Source organism: Macrobrachium nipponense, chromosome 36 (genome assembly GCF_015104395.2).
Source record: "Macrobrachium nipponense isolate FS-2020 chromosome 36, ASM1510439v2, whole genome shotgun sequence".
In the NCBI taxonomy this organism is placed as follows: Eukaryota; Metazoa; Arthropoda; class Malacostraca; order Decapoda; family Palaemonidae; genus Macrobrachium; species Macrobrachium nipponense.
The window spans coordinates 46868105-46882626 of NC_087220.1; the positions used below are offsets into that span (position 1 = coordinate 46868105).

At 40.2% G+C, this 14522-nt stretch overlaps 1 protein-coding gene and 1 long non-coding RNA gene across 2 annotated transcripts in view; both read left to right on the forward strand.

Annotated features, from left to right (window-relative positions):
* Positions 1-6615, forward strand: part of LOC135203318 (uncharacterized) — a 28240-nt gene extending 21625 nt beyond the window's left edge. The window contains exon 3 of the long non-coding RNA XR_010311924.1: positions 6259-6615. This is a non-coding gene — a long non-coding RNA (uncharacterized LOC135203318). The remainder of the gene's footprint in view (positions 1-6258) is intronic.
* Positions 1-14522, forward strand: part of LOC135203319 (uncharacterized) — a 319432-nt gene that overhangs the window by 90896 nt on the left and 214014 nt on the right. The window lies entirely within an intron of this gene.

The window sequence follows — 14522 nt, forward strand, 5'->3', positions numbered from 1 at the left end:
GATAGCGCTATAGTTATTTTGGTTTTGATATTGTTGTCCTTTTTAGGAATTATTTTGAATTCTTCACGATGTCTGACACCGGCTCTGTTCAGTATAGGGTGTGTAGTAGTGGGTGTAAGACTAGACTTCTTAAAGCTTCACTTGATCCTCATTCTACTTGTGTTAGTTGTAGGGGACGTGAATGTTCTTTTGAGAATACGTGTGAAGAATGTAAGTCTCTAACATCTCATGAGTGGAAGGCACTGGGAAAGTATATGAGAAAGTTAGAAAAAGATAGAATCAGAAAGGCTTCACAGAGATCTTCTTCTAAGTTAGTGAGTAGCCAGGATATTCCTCTGAATTCTATTAATCCTGTTCCTATTAACCCCGTAGTGGTTGCTCCTGCCCTCGAATCTGTATCTCCCGATCCCGATCCCGATCCCGTGTCAGTATTAAGAGCCGATATGGACTCGAAATTTGTCTCTCCTCACCACTATGCAGAAAATGGGTGAGACTGCAAGAAGTGGTAGTTAAGTGTGATAAATTACTTAGTGCAAGTGTAGTGGAGGAGGTGGTTGTTCGGCCCGTTCGTTCTCCTAGGTCTAGGCCCCTGGTCAAACTCCCCAGATCCTGGGAGGAGGCATGCCGAAAACCGAAGGGAGGCGGAGCGGGACCTGTTCCCGAGCAGCCGCCCCCTCAAGCAATCCTGTAGCCGTATCCCAGGATGCTGTCGCTCACCATTGGAAAGGTGTTGCGAGGAAGTGTTTTTTTTTCGTCAAGTGACTCTAGTTTCAGATGTTTCCTCTTATAGAGGTTGGCGTAATAAGACTTCTAGACCGCTGAAAAGGTCGCGCGATGTTTCGCCTGCTGCGGTTCCCAAGAAGGTGGCGGCTGCCGAACCTTCTTGTAGTTTTTTGGGAGGAGCCTGAACGCCTTTTCTCCGGCGGTTTCGATTTATCGCCCTTCTCTCATAGAATTGGAGAAGCCGAACACGCACACCCCTTCGGAGCCTTCTCCAGAGCCTCCTCAAGCGATAACTCCTGCGGCTCAGACGTGTTTGTGGATCATCCTTCTACACCTCCGCGCCTTCTACGTCGGTGGATCCTCAACCTTCGGTGTTTGAACAGATGAATGCCCAAGTTAGGCAGTATCTTGGAGCTTTTTGGCAAGTCTCTTTCGTACCCCGAATGCGCTCCCACACCGACCGCCTTACATCTTCCGCAGACTACTGTGCAGTCCTCTTCGCAGGCTCCTTTGCAGTCGCCTCTTCAGGCTCAGACTCTCCATGTGACTCCTCTTCAGACGCCACTTCAGGCGCCTGGTCGGACTCCTTTCCTGACTCTGTCTATGGCGCCACGTCAGGCTCTCGCTCGAGCGCCACCTCAGCCGCCAGCTGCTGGCCGCCAGCTCAGCCGCCAACGCAGCCGCCAGCTCAGCCGCCCGGATACGTCTCAGTACAGGCTCAGACGTCTTCTCCTGCTTTCTCACACCCTCCTCGGACGCGTCAGGGTGTGACTTCGCCGAACAGGATTCCTCTTCCGATGGAATGTTCGCCAGTTTCGTCGAAGGAAGCTTCGGACTTGGAGGAAGAAAAAGAGAAGGACTTACAGAAAAAAGACAAGCATTTTGTCGGGGTATAAACTCCTTTTACGATCTTTCGTTGACAACTTTGGAGATTCTTTTGCGCCTTCCGTTCCAGTTTCTCCTAGTTCGCAGTGGAAAAAGGACAGTAAGCCTGACTCCTCGTCTCGTTCACGCGTCTCGTCCTCTCGATTTCGGCTAAGAAAGCGATCAAGAAAGTTAACGCTTGGCTTTTGGAGAAGAGGGAACAAAAAGGGGAAAAAAGTTTTTTTGTCTTCCCCCTTCGAGACTTTCGTCAAGGAGCCGTGTCTGGTATGACACTGGAGAAGTTTTTTTCCCTGGGTGTGACTGCCTCCGCTCAGGGAGACTTTTCTAGTCTCGTGGACTCTTCCCGCAGAGCAGCCCTTAATACTGCTAAGATTTTTCTTTTCAACAAATGAAACTGGAGCATCTTTGCAAGAGAGTTTTCCGTGTTTTCGAAGTTGTTAGCTTCCTGGATTGGGCCATTGCTTCGCTGGCCAGGAAAGTCAAGTCATTTGGACTTTCGGAGGAGCAGTTGAAGGATTTTGCCTCGGTACTGGATTGTATCGATAAAGGCATCTGTGATGGAGCTTCGGAGCTCGCTGCCATTTTCGCCTCTGGAGTGTTGAAGAAGAGACAGCTTTGGTGCTCCTTCTTGTCGAAAGGGGTTTCATCGAACCAGAAGTCTGCCTTGCTCTTCTCTCCTTTGGACAAGAAACACCTATTTCCGCAAGAGATTGTGAGCGAGATCGCTCAATCTTTAACACAAAAAGCGACCCAGGATCTTTTATCACAGTCAGTGAAGAAGCCCAGGAAGATAGCTCCGGTTCTTTCTGCTTCTCCGGAGTGCTCCCTCCACGGAAGCTCCTAAACCATTTCGAGGGAGAGCTCCCGTTCGATCTTCCTCAGGTTTCGTGGGAGAGGTAGAGCCTCTTCTAAAACCACTCCCTTTCCATCAAGAGTAGGCCCGTAGTCCTCCACACAGCAGTAGGAGCCAGATTACACCTTTTCTGGCAGACCTGGTTTCATCTCGGGAGCGGATCCTTGGACGGTCCAGTCCTGAAGGAAGGATACACCATTCCGTTCATCAAGCACTCTCACAGAATTTCCTGTGAATTTGTCAGCCTACTCGGAGAACTCCGAAAAATTTGCTGCCCTCCATCAAGAAGTTCTCGCCTTACTGGCAAAGAGGGCCATAGAGTTAGTGGACTCTCCGCAGGAAACCAGGATTTTACAATCGCCTTTTCCTGGTAAAGAAGGCCCCCGGGCGGGGGTTGGAGACCGGTTTTGGACGGTCAGTGCCCTGAACGTCTTTGTCCTGAAGACGAAGTTTTCTATGGAAACGACCCAATCGGTATTAGCAGCTCTTCATCCTGGAGATTGGATGGTTTCCATAGACCTTCGGGACGCTTATTTCATATTCCGATTCATTCGGAATCGAGAAGATTCCTGAGATTCGTGTTCCAGGGCCGCATTTATCAGTTCAAGGGCCCTCTGCTTCGGCCTGTCGACAGCTCCACAAGTGTTCACCAGAGTTCTGTCGTCAGTAGCAAAGTGGCTTCAATCTAGACGGGATACGAATATCCATGTATCTAGACGATTGGCTTCTCAGGGCAAGGTCCAGACAGAAGTGTGTGGAGGACCTACAAAAGACTTTAAGGATGACGGAAAGCCTAGGTTTGTTAGTAAACAAGGAAAAGTCATGTCTCACTCCTTCTCAGGAGATAGTTTTATTTAGGAGTGAGACTGAATTCAGTTTCTTTTTCAGGCTTTTCCGTCTCGCCAAAGGATCGACTCATGCCTGAACAAAATAGACGAATTTCTCGTCAGACAAACTTGCTCGGCGAATCAGTGGATGAGCCTTTTAGGAACCTTGGCTTCAATAGACAATTTGTAAGTCTGGGCAGGGCTCAACATGAGAACCACTTCAATTTTACTTGAAGCAGAAGTGGCAAAGGAAGAAGTTCCCAGACTCCTTCGTGTTCCCCATCTCGGAAGGAATCAAACAGGACCTACTTTGGTGAAATCAGAAGGAAGGCTAGAGGAAGGCTTGTTCTCTAAGCCAGTTGAGCCCAACCTTACTCTTTTGTCAGACGCATCGACAAAGGGTGGGGAGCTACTCTGGGGAGAAAGGAAGTGTCGGGACTTTGGCAGATTCATCAGAGAACTGGCACATAAATCTAAAAGAGTTGAAGGCGATTCATTTGGCTCTAATGCACCTCAAGACAGAGGTAAGAGCAAAGTAGTGCTGGTTCAAGCAGACAACACCACGGCTCTCTCTTACATCAAAAACAGGGGGGGGACACACTCGTTCTCTCTGTGCGAGGCGGCGAGAGACCTACTCATTTATTTGGGCGAAAGAGAACAAGGTTGTCTTGAGCACAAGATTTATTCAAGGCTCGAAGAATGTAAAGGCAGACATTCTCAGCAGGAGAGGACAAGTCTCTCCACAGATGTGGACGTTACATCCTCAAATATGCAAGAAGCTTTGGTTTGGGGGATTTGGGGATGTCCTCAGTTGGATCTCTTCGCCACAAACAAGACAGCTTCGTCTACCACTGTATTGCTCCCCAGTTCCAGACGAGGAGGCGTTACAGTGGATGCCATGCTTCTGGACTAGTCAAATCTGGATCTGTATGCCTTTCCACCTTTCAAAAATGCTAAGATTAGTTCTGGCAAAGTTCAGAGGTCATCAGAACGTCAGGATGACTCTGATAGCCCCCTTTTGGCCGGCCAGGGAATGGTTTCCGGATCTACTACTGCTGTTGACGGACTTTCCGAGAGAGTTACCGTTAAGGAAGGATCTACTCAGACAGCCCCACTTTCTGAGTTCCATCACAACTTGTCCGCTCTTCGACTAGTCGCCTTCAGACTGTCGAGCATCTCCTCAGAAAGAGAGGATTTTCAAAGAGAGCTTCAAGGGCTATTGCTAGACCCAGAAGAGAATCCTCTGCTCGAGTGTACCAAGCTAAGTGGGTCCAATTCAGAGCTTGGTGCAAAGAAGAAGGAATTTCGTCTTCTAAGACCTCTATAGCTCAGTTAGCTAACTTCCTTCTTTTTCTTTTTCGTGAGAAGAAGAAGCTTTCTACCCCAGACGATTAGGGGTTATAGAGCTATATGTTGTCTTCTGTGTTCGGACATCGAGGATTAGAAACATTTCTAATAATCAAGACCTCTCAGACCTGATTCGTTCCTTTGATACGACCAAGACAAAGGAGTCAAGAACAGTAGCTTGGAACCTGGATGTAGTTCTTAAATGGCTGATGTCAGATAGATTCGAACGATCTCCTCTAGTTCTTTTAGAGATCTGACCAGGAAGGACCCCTTTTTTCTTTGTGCTTTAGCATCAGCTAGAAGAATCAGTGAGCTGCATGCTATTGATAAAGAGAGGTTGGATTCGCTATGGGCAATGCCATTGTTTGCTCATCAATGCTGGGTTTTTTGGCTAAGATGAAAATCCCTCACGTCCTTGGCCTCGTTCTTTCTCTATAAAGACATTTCGGAGTTAGTGGGGCCTAATGAGCCTGAATGTCTTCTCTGTCCAGTGAGAGCACTTAGACATTATGTGCAAAGGACCAAAGGTATAAGAGGTAAGAGTGATAACCTGTGGTGTTCAGTGAAAGATCCTTCTCGTCCTCTTTCTAAAAATGCGCTCGTCCTTCTTTTTAAGGAATTTGATTTCTGAGGCACACGGACAATGTCAGGACTCAGATATCAAAGTGTTTAAAGTCAAAGCTCATGAAATTAGAGCAGTGTCTACGTCTATGGCCTTTAGACGTAATCTGTCTTTGAAAGACATTATTAAAATCTACATATTGGAGAAGCAATTCTGTCTTCGCATCATTACTGACAGATTGCAAACCACATATGAAAATTGCAGTACATTGGGGCCATTCATTGTGACTGACACGGTATTGGGTGAGGGAGAGAAGGATGTATCCCATCCTCACTAACTTTTTCTCCTTGATTATGTTTTTTTTGTATTTTAAGGTTGTCTGAAGATACAGGAGTTTTTTGAGTATCTTTCCAGTCTTTTAATGTCTGGTGTATTTCTTAAACGGTTGTGGTGATCCCATCGTTTTTCATTGTATTTTGTGGTGATTTGTACTGCGCCCTGAGCAGGGGCATTATAGTCTTGTCCGTTACGGTCACGTCCTCAACGGCAAGTACTTATTATTGTGTCCGACACACGGATCCATATATCCTGTCGGTACAATAAAGGCCAGCAGACTACAGAGGCAGTAACCACTGAGTCAGCGGTCTTTAAAGGTAAGGAACCTATATCTTCGGATAATTCCAACAGTTGTTATTTTAGCTGCCATTGTCCCACCACCTAAATGTCAATCAGCTATATGTAAACCACCGGGTAAGTTATATAATGAAAATGACATTTTTTATAATAATATAAAGTTTCACTTATACTTACCCGGTGGTTACATAACGAAGCCCGCCCTCCTCCCCTCATATGGACAGGTAGGCATGAAACTTCTGATTTATTGTTGGAATGGTTCCCGGTACCCGGTAGAGGGCGGGAGTAGAGGGATCACCTGTCAAACCATTAGCGCTACCGCGAATTTCAAATTCTGCCGTGACGTCAGGAGACGACAGCTATATGTAACCACCGGGTAAGTATAAGTGAAACTTTATATTATTATAAAAATGTCATTTTTCTTTCAGGAACAGCCGAATCAGAGGGTGGCTCTGGCCTTGGCCTTCTCCGCTCAGCCAGTCAGGGCGGGGGCGGTGCGTCATCTAGAGACCGCACTGGAGATCGCGGACGCGCCCGATCTCTGTCGAGCGTCCAGGATACCACTGCAAACGTGCCCTTAACCATCCCAGCCCTTCTCTCCAGGGCTGGAGGGGGAGCAGGGGGCGGAGGTGGAGGGGCTGGCAGTGAGACGGACGGTAGCTCCCCTGAGGAGTACTTATTGGACGGCCCTCTCACGACGCTCGGCTTAGGAAGGGTCTTCACAACTCACTCCCTGCCTGCGCATCTTTGGTCCTTCAATGGTGAGTGTTGGCTCTTAATTTTTTTTTATTGTAGTATTGCTTTTGTTTTAAGGTTTGGAGATGCCTAATGTTCTTTTCTGTCTTTACTTTGGTCTGTTTATGTTAGATTCCAATCTGTTCTCTGACTCTTGATATCTTTTGAATGAATGTAGGGCTTGCTTCTTTTATTCAGAGTTCTGAAAATGGAAATTAATTTTCTTTTGGTAAGTGGGTGGTTTGCTACTTGACATTTTTAGGGATACTGCAGATTGTCAATGCCTCTGTGGCTGTGGATATAAAGTGCAGCTTAAGAAATGTCTTTCCTTGTTCTTGTAATGCTTGGCTTGGCTTAGCTTGGTTTCAGTAGTAGATATTAAAGTGTATACGTATTGAAAAATTAAAATTGCAGTTTTCAGGCATCCTCTGATACTGTAATATATTCTTCATTGAGGCATTGCTTACCATGTCTAGTGCATCAAGTTGGACTGGAAGATCATGAATTAGATGGCCTTGTTAATGTTGCAAATGGGCTTTGTAATTGTGGATTGAAAGACAGTAAATCAACTTTGTAATATTGTGGTCTGCAGGTATTTAAATAGTCCTTTCATCAACTTTTTTATATTGGGACAGCTAAAACTATTACAATACAGAAGAGGATAAGGTAATGTAAGAGAAATTTACTTGGGAAATCATGAAGTGTGGTTTTATCACTGTTAACTGAAAATTGTTGTTGGCATTGTGAACTTACATTACAGGTAACATGTTTTCCATGAAAACACTGTTGTTCTAGAATGGTTTGAAAGTAATATAAAGTAATATTAAGGTAAGATTGCAAGGTACCTCAGATTTATTATAGTTCACTGTGGAGAAAGCACTCCAGTGTTGTCCAAAAAAAAAAAAAAAAAGAAAGGATGGTGATTTCATTACTTACAGAGTACTGCATGTAAACAAGAGGTGGTGGGGTGATTGTATTCTATGTGGATTTTTTCCATCTTTTTTGTCTTGTGCTTACTTTTTCTATGACTTATTTATGTCAATGGCTCATGGTAGTATTTCACTTTTGTCATTTGTAACAAATTTTCCTTAAAACTCATGCAGGTACAGGAGCTACTTAATGTATTGGTAGGTCCTTTAGTTATGTGCTGTAGTGCTGTCTCAGTAATGTAACTGGCTGAGATTTCGGTAAGAGAAAATTGGGAAAACATCTGTAGTACACACTACTTGCATTCATTAATAAGCACCTTGTGGATACACACCTTGCAATGTCCAATTCACAGTCTTCATGTCTACTAACTTAGTGGTGTTTTGAGGTGAGAAACGACTCCAAATGATATGAGTCGTAGACCTTTGTATCATATGCATCTTTTCTAACTGGATTATAACTCATCAGTAGTCATCAGTTTAATTTAATGAGTGCAAGTTGATTTACTGTATAAGCATTAGTTGATAGTGAAACTAGTGTATTTGTATGTGGTGCAACAATCTTGATATTCTGCATTTAAGTACATTGTATCTGTGACCAGCAAGGAATGTGAAGAATTTAAAACTGGCAAAATATTGTGATTCCTGGCAGCAATTATAAGTAAAGAATGTACTACTACTCCTAGGGGAAGGAAGGAGCCACTAGTTGACTCACTGTAGCTAGTCATTGTTATGCAGGTCTTCTACATTACAAATAAGTTTTACTGCGCTGGATAACCTGCTGTTTTTTTTATTACCACACTGATAGGACATTCAGTGGTTATTTAACCCAGCATGTATAGAATTAAGTGTTACACTACTTTCAGGTTTAATATATGTATTTGTATCTTTTAGTTGTGGTCAGTCGCAGCTGCTTCATCATTAGACAGCTAGATGTGAAAAGATTTAATAGAACAGATAAACCGTAAATGATGACAATAGTCTATGAGTTTGGTCGCTTTGAGCTCAGGGCAAAAAATGCTGAATGTCTTTTGCAAAATGTAAAATTCCTATACATTATTTTATAAGAAGTATAAAAACCATCTTATGATAGAGAGACCTTTGAAGCTTGTTAACAAAATAGCTACTTGTGTGGTGGAGATTCCCAGCACTTACCTCGCTGAAACCACTTCTGATTTGTCTGCTGTTGCGTTCACGTCACACTGAGGCTTTCTTTGGTAAAATTGTTGTGCTTATTTGTTTGTGTATGGGTCAGTATTGTTGGTGTCTGAGAAGTTGAACTATCAGAGGTGTTTGTGACTTGGAATTATGTCTCCTCAGTTTTTATACACATTCAGTTTTGAGGTTTCTTATTTTTTTAAGGTGCTAATTTCTAGGACTTATCCTCTGAGAGGCAGACAGATGGTAGGGTTAAGGTGTACTACTTACCAGCCTACTGTTCAGGCTCAGTAGGAGTATGTCCAAATTATCTCCTTTTGTCCTGTTTCTTGGACAGTCACAAAGTCACTGTCACAGTCTAGTGTGGTGCCCATCACTCTTAATTACTTGTCACTCTTGCTTCAGCCAACTGTTCAAAACACACACGGACATACACATGCACTCTACACCTGGTTCCTAATATGGTATGTCCTCTTGCACCTTTGCTTGCTGGCCATGTGTGTTCGGTTCTTGGCAGATGGAGACATGGGCCATCTGTAATTCTTTCCAACACTTCATACTAGTTCTGGCTATACCAGTTCAATCTCTGGGTTTTCAATGGTAGACAAGAGTGTCAACTGCTCTCATGCTTCCAAGTCTTTGGAACAGGGTCTAGCCCTTCCTCTTCAGAGGTTGTTTAGTGGAATTTCACTAATGTAAGCCTTCCCTAAGTCAGCCTGGTGTATCTAACCCTTTTGGTTGAGTGGAGGGGCTGTTTCGTATAAGTGTGGAACTGGTAGGCCTAAAGGCCCTATTCTGTTAGAATGAAATTACTACTGTTATCTAACCAACGTAGATAAATTTTTGGTGGTTTCTATCTCCAATCTCCGATAAATATGTAAAATACTTTTAGGGAGAATGTGTCGGAAAAATTGTTTTGTATACAAGTCTTAAGTATAACTTTGAAACTAATATAACAGAGCAGAAAATTTCAGGAATATGTTACCCTATGTCTTTAGTGCATTCAACTTTGATATGCCATGAAATCCCAATGTGACCAAATTTATCATGTGAAACTTCAACATTTCACTGGCTGCATTGAAGTAGTAAATAAGAGAATTTCATAGTCATATACAGATACAAAAATGAAGCTTTAAATTACATATTTTGAAAAGTATGTGAATGTTTTCCCAGGTGTTTTTGATAAGACACACTTGTATTTTGTATGTATTGATTTTCATATGGCTGATTTATTTTTTATAGTTGTGTGCAGTTTTGGCTTGGCATAAAAGCTGAGGAATTAGCCCCCTTTATATGTTTTAAGTTCCCTGTCCAGGTTACTCATATGAACATGTTAGTCTGGGGTGTAATGCAGCTGGAGTTGCTGTGAAAGCAGGATCTAGGAATCATATTTTAAATTATGCTCTAGTAACGTTAAACCCACAATACCCGAGACCTTCAAATTCGGGTTGGACGACTGTCGGTCTCATTTTTGGTTAAAGTACTGGAAATTTTCAAGCAAGTATCCTGTAGCTGATCCATGTTGTAAGATAATTTTTGGAAGCAATTTTTCTTTATATGAACAAATGAATGTTAGTAGCTCTACAACTGAAGAAGTTATTAACTGGTATTTGAGAAGTAATAGGTCTTTAATAATGTTGATTCATGTTTATTGTGTATCTTCTATACGTTTTATATCAAAAACGTTCAACTGTTACTTGATATGATATAGTGCATAGGAGCAGTTATAAAGATGCTTTTCCTTTGCTAAAGGATTTTATGTAGGGGAGGTAGATTTTTTATAGATACAGTTCTGTATATGGAAGACTAATTACGCTTTCGTAAGAGAGTAAGGCAGTACTACTGCCAATAATAACTTTAGGGCTACTTACTGTAATATTGTCTCTCTAGTTGGCTTTTGTATGAAAATGTTATACTGGATTGTTCAGGGTTTTATCTTTGAAGCCAAGCTTATTACATTATTTATGATCAAGATTGCAGTTTGAAGTTTAAAAGTTGAGTAATATATGTAAATTTTATAGTTTACAAATTAGGTCCTTTATAGTAACACTATTGTACATGATTTGTATTTTCTCGTATACCACTTTGAAGCTGTTTGCCATAAGTACTTTTTTTTTTTATCTTGTTGTCATTTGTGTTTCTATTATATTTACTTAGTCAGGTGTTCTGTTTTCCTCTTTGACATAGGAGAATTTACCTCAGTCTTAAAACCAGCAAAAGGACAATATAGTTAATTTGATCAAATTAGCAAATTGGAACATTGGAATGTTTTAGGTGATTTTACAGTCACCAGTAGTGTTTATGGTTTTGTAGTAGTACTCTGTACAAATTTTCATTGTTTTTGAAATAGGTTTTTGAATGTTGAATGGGCACTTGACATTTATATGCACTTTTCAAACCAGAATTGCATAATAAGGTCAGTTTTTTCCACCTAGCCAAATAATATTGGAAGAATATAAGTGTTTTGAAGACTGGGAAAACAAGATGTTGCCTGATTACAATGTAGAATAACCTGCTTTGTTTGCAGAATTTTAATGTCCCCTCCAGGAAATGGCTGTTGAAGACATATTGCTAAGCATTTTTTCAGAGTTGAATCAAGAAATAATTGAGTAGATACCCTTGTCTAATAAAAGTCTTCTTTCATGGTGGTTGGTGCAGCGTGATGGAGTGTTTGGTTAGTAATGACGACGCTCATGTAATCCACTTGACATGCTTAAGCACAACACTCTCATCCACTATGTGTTCCTTAGCATGCCTCATATGCCATGGAAATTTATCAATATTTTCTTCACTTCATCTCTTCTGTCAATTAAAATAAACTCACATGACATAATAACCTCCAACATTAATATTTAATTCAACATTTGATCCCCCCTCACAGATTTTTTTTGCCTCTTTAAGCATGTCATGCAAAATTGTGAAGTCAGAGTTTCCATATGTCATTAAATTATTAGATAGCATCGTTTCTCGTCTAAATGAAAGTGAATATTGTAGGTGTTATTTCTTTTCAGCTTCTGATAATGATTGTGACTCAGTTTGTGCTAGTCTTAACTTTTAGAAAAAAAAACAGGCTTCCCCAAACTTTTAAGCCACAACCTTCTCCAAGGTTACATAACAGGATAGTACAAAGACACTAAAAGTTGAATCCCCTCTAGGTACAATGAGAGAAGGTAGTAGGCGAGAAGTTGCCATTAAAGTACCCTTTATAAGTAAAACAATAATGGCTCTGCCCCTGTGTCTTAGCACGATGTAGTGCTCATTTTAGAGTCTTAGATCATGCCAGTGAATTTTGGTATTAGTTTTGTATTTCATTACTTTACAATAGTTACAGTGATTCCTTGATAAAGGTGTATTTTGGTTTCAATAATAGTTATGAATAGATTATTGTGTTTGGTTCCTGTTTCATCGAATAGCTAAGTTTCTTTGAACTGGTTCATAGATGTGGAATCTAGCATCAACAGATCTCAGTCTTGAGTAGTTTTATGAGAACACAAGTAAGTACTACTGTGCTGGTTTCCAGAAAGGTAAGTGCTACCATATCTTCGAAGAATTGTAGATTTTTAGTGCAGGACTTTGTTTATCAGTAGCTGAGGAAAGTCTGTAATATTCTACATCTTAACTAGTAATTTACATGCTCGGTATTTATATTTCATATACGTACCAAATCAAACTTGAAAGCACAGCAAATATCCCTCTGTGCAGGAGCTAGTATTACTTATATTCATGCATCCAGTAATGTGGAAAGATTTTCCGGGATATCTCTTTAGTTTTATATTTATTTAAAACTTCTGCCAAAGAGGGGAGCAAGTGTTTCTTTTTTATTTATTTATTTTTTTCTCTTTAAATTATGGCCAATGGTGCAATCAAGAGTTGTGTAAGGCCCACCTGATAAGCATCTCAAGCTGTTTCTTGTCTAGTTGTTTACTTGTATTTTCCAATTGTTTAATTTTTTACATGTTACTTATGATGCCATTGGGTTTATAATTGTATTTCTAAAGTTTTATGTGGAAGTTTTATATTTTATGCATTTCTGTGACAAAGTAAATGCGTAAAAGTAATCGCAAATGATAAATAATAAAAGATAATTTACTTAAATATGAAAACTTTAAAAAAAATTCCCTGATCGTAAAACATTAAAAAATGTCTGCAGTTACTAATGTACTGGTGTGATAAAACACTAATTTATGCTCACTGAAGGCCTATAAGCCACTAACTTTTGTGCTCATAAATAAAAAAACCACACATTTTTGCACCAGGAAATCTAATAAAATAATAAATTTTGCTCTTAAATATATTAGACCACTATTGAAGTCTAATAAATATACTGGTCTTTGCGCTTTGAAGTAAAAAAAAAAAAACAATTGCCAAAATTTTAGATAAGGTAACTTTTTGAAAAATCTCAAAAAAATCATAAATTAAGTGTATGATATTGTCGATTAAAATGTCCTTTGCCAGCGGACTCTTACTCCTGTAGCAACCCGTAACGGGTAGTAAGCTATATTGAAGGAGAGAAATTTTCATTGATAATTTTCCAGTGACAGAATAAAAATCAGTTAATTTTAAGTGTGCTAAAAATGCCTGGAATAAGCTAAAGTGATGCCTTCCAGGAATTCTCAAAATAGAACGCCCTATAAATGTTGGTGATCATCATTATTGATTTTGTCAGGTTAGCTCTCTTAATTTAGATTAGTACTAGATGTATTACTATGCACTGTTGTAATTTGGTTTATCCTTTTATTTAATCTGTTCTTTTATATTTCATCTTGTAACATTTGATAGAAAGTTATGGAACCTTTTGATTCATTCATTTTACAGTAGTTGGTGAGATTAGCCTGGAGCTAGGTTTTGTTCACACAGTACCTGCACATAAAATTATAGTTAGCTTTGCCCCTTGTAAGGTTTTACTAGATATTGAGCATATTTTCTGTTTGTTCAAAAATGTATTTCCTTCTATTATTGATTGCTGGTTCAAGTGACTGAACAATCAGAAGGTTAGTTGAAGGCTGGATTTATTTTAAACGTGAAAAGAGTAAAAGTTAGTTTTTCTTAGACATCAAAGAGTGAATTCCATTGGTTATGGGAGTGAAAATTTGTAGTTTATTAGACTTAGATGGTGTCAGTTAATCCTGTGGAATCCCAGCTTATCCTTTATAAATGTCTTATACAAAAATGACTTATAAGCAAAATCTGCTGTGAATCAACCCAGTGTCCCAATACTGTATGTCAGGTCCTGTTACCCAGTGGCTTGACATTGTTAGAAATCGATTAAGTTCTTGCAGTTATCTTAGGCATAGGCAGTTGTAGTCATTAGTAGAGGAGAGAGGATTTGTATGAAAATACAGTAGAGAAACTATATCTCTGTCTTTTTCCCAAAAGTTTGGTTTGATAAAATAACGAATCAAGTTTTGAGAAATATTTACTATATTGGCAGAATTCTCATGCACCAGAATTGATTGGCTTGTCTGATTCATAATTTTGAGTAATGCCGTGTGATATATGTGAATGAAAGGGAATAAAAGTTGTGAAGCCAGCATATGGATCTGACCACAAATGAGGTAATGCATGAATTAAGTATTTTTGGGAAGACTCAGAGGTACCATTGAATCATTAATTTTGAGAATATTTGTTATGAAAATGACTACGTAATTTACACGGTCATTAAGATTCTAGAAAGGTACTGCAGTAGAATAACTGTCTCTCAGATAGATGCAGGGCTGTTGCCAATATCAGTCGGTTGAAGTTCTCAGAGTACATAAGAATCAGGAAAATTAGCAGTCCACTAGACACATCCAGGAACCTTGTACATGATGTGGGCATATAATTTGTTTGTATGAGATAAGTTTTCTTAAGTGGATTATAAATTTGATCTGCTC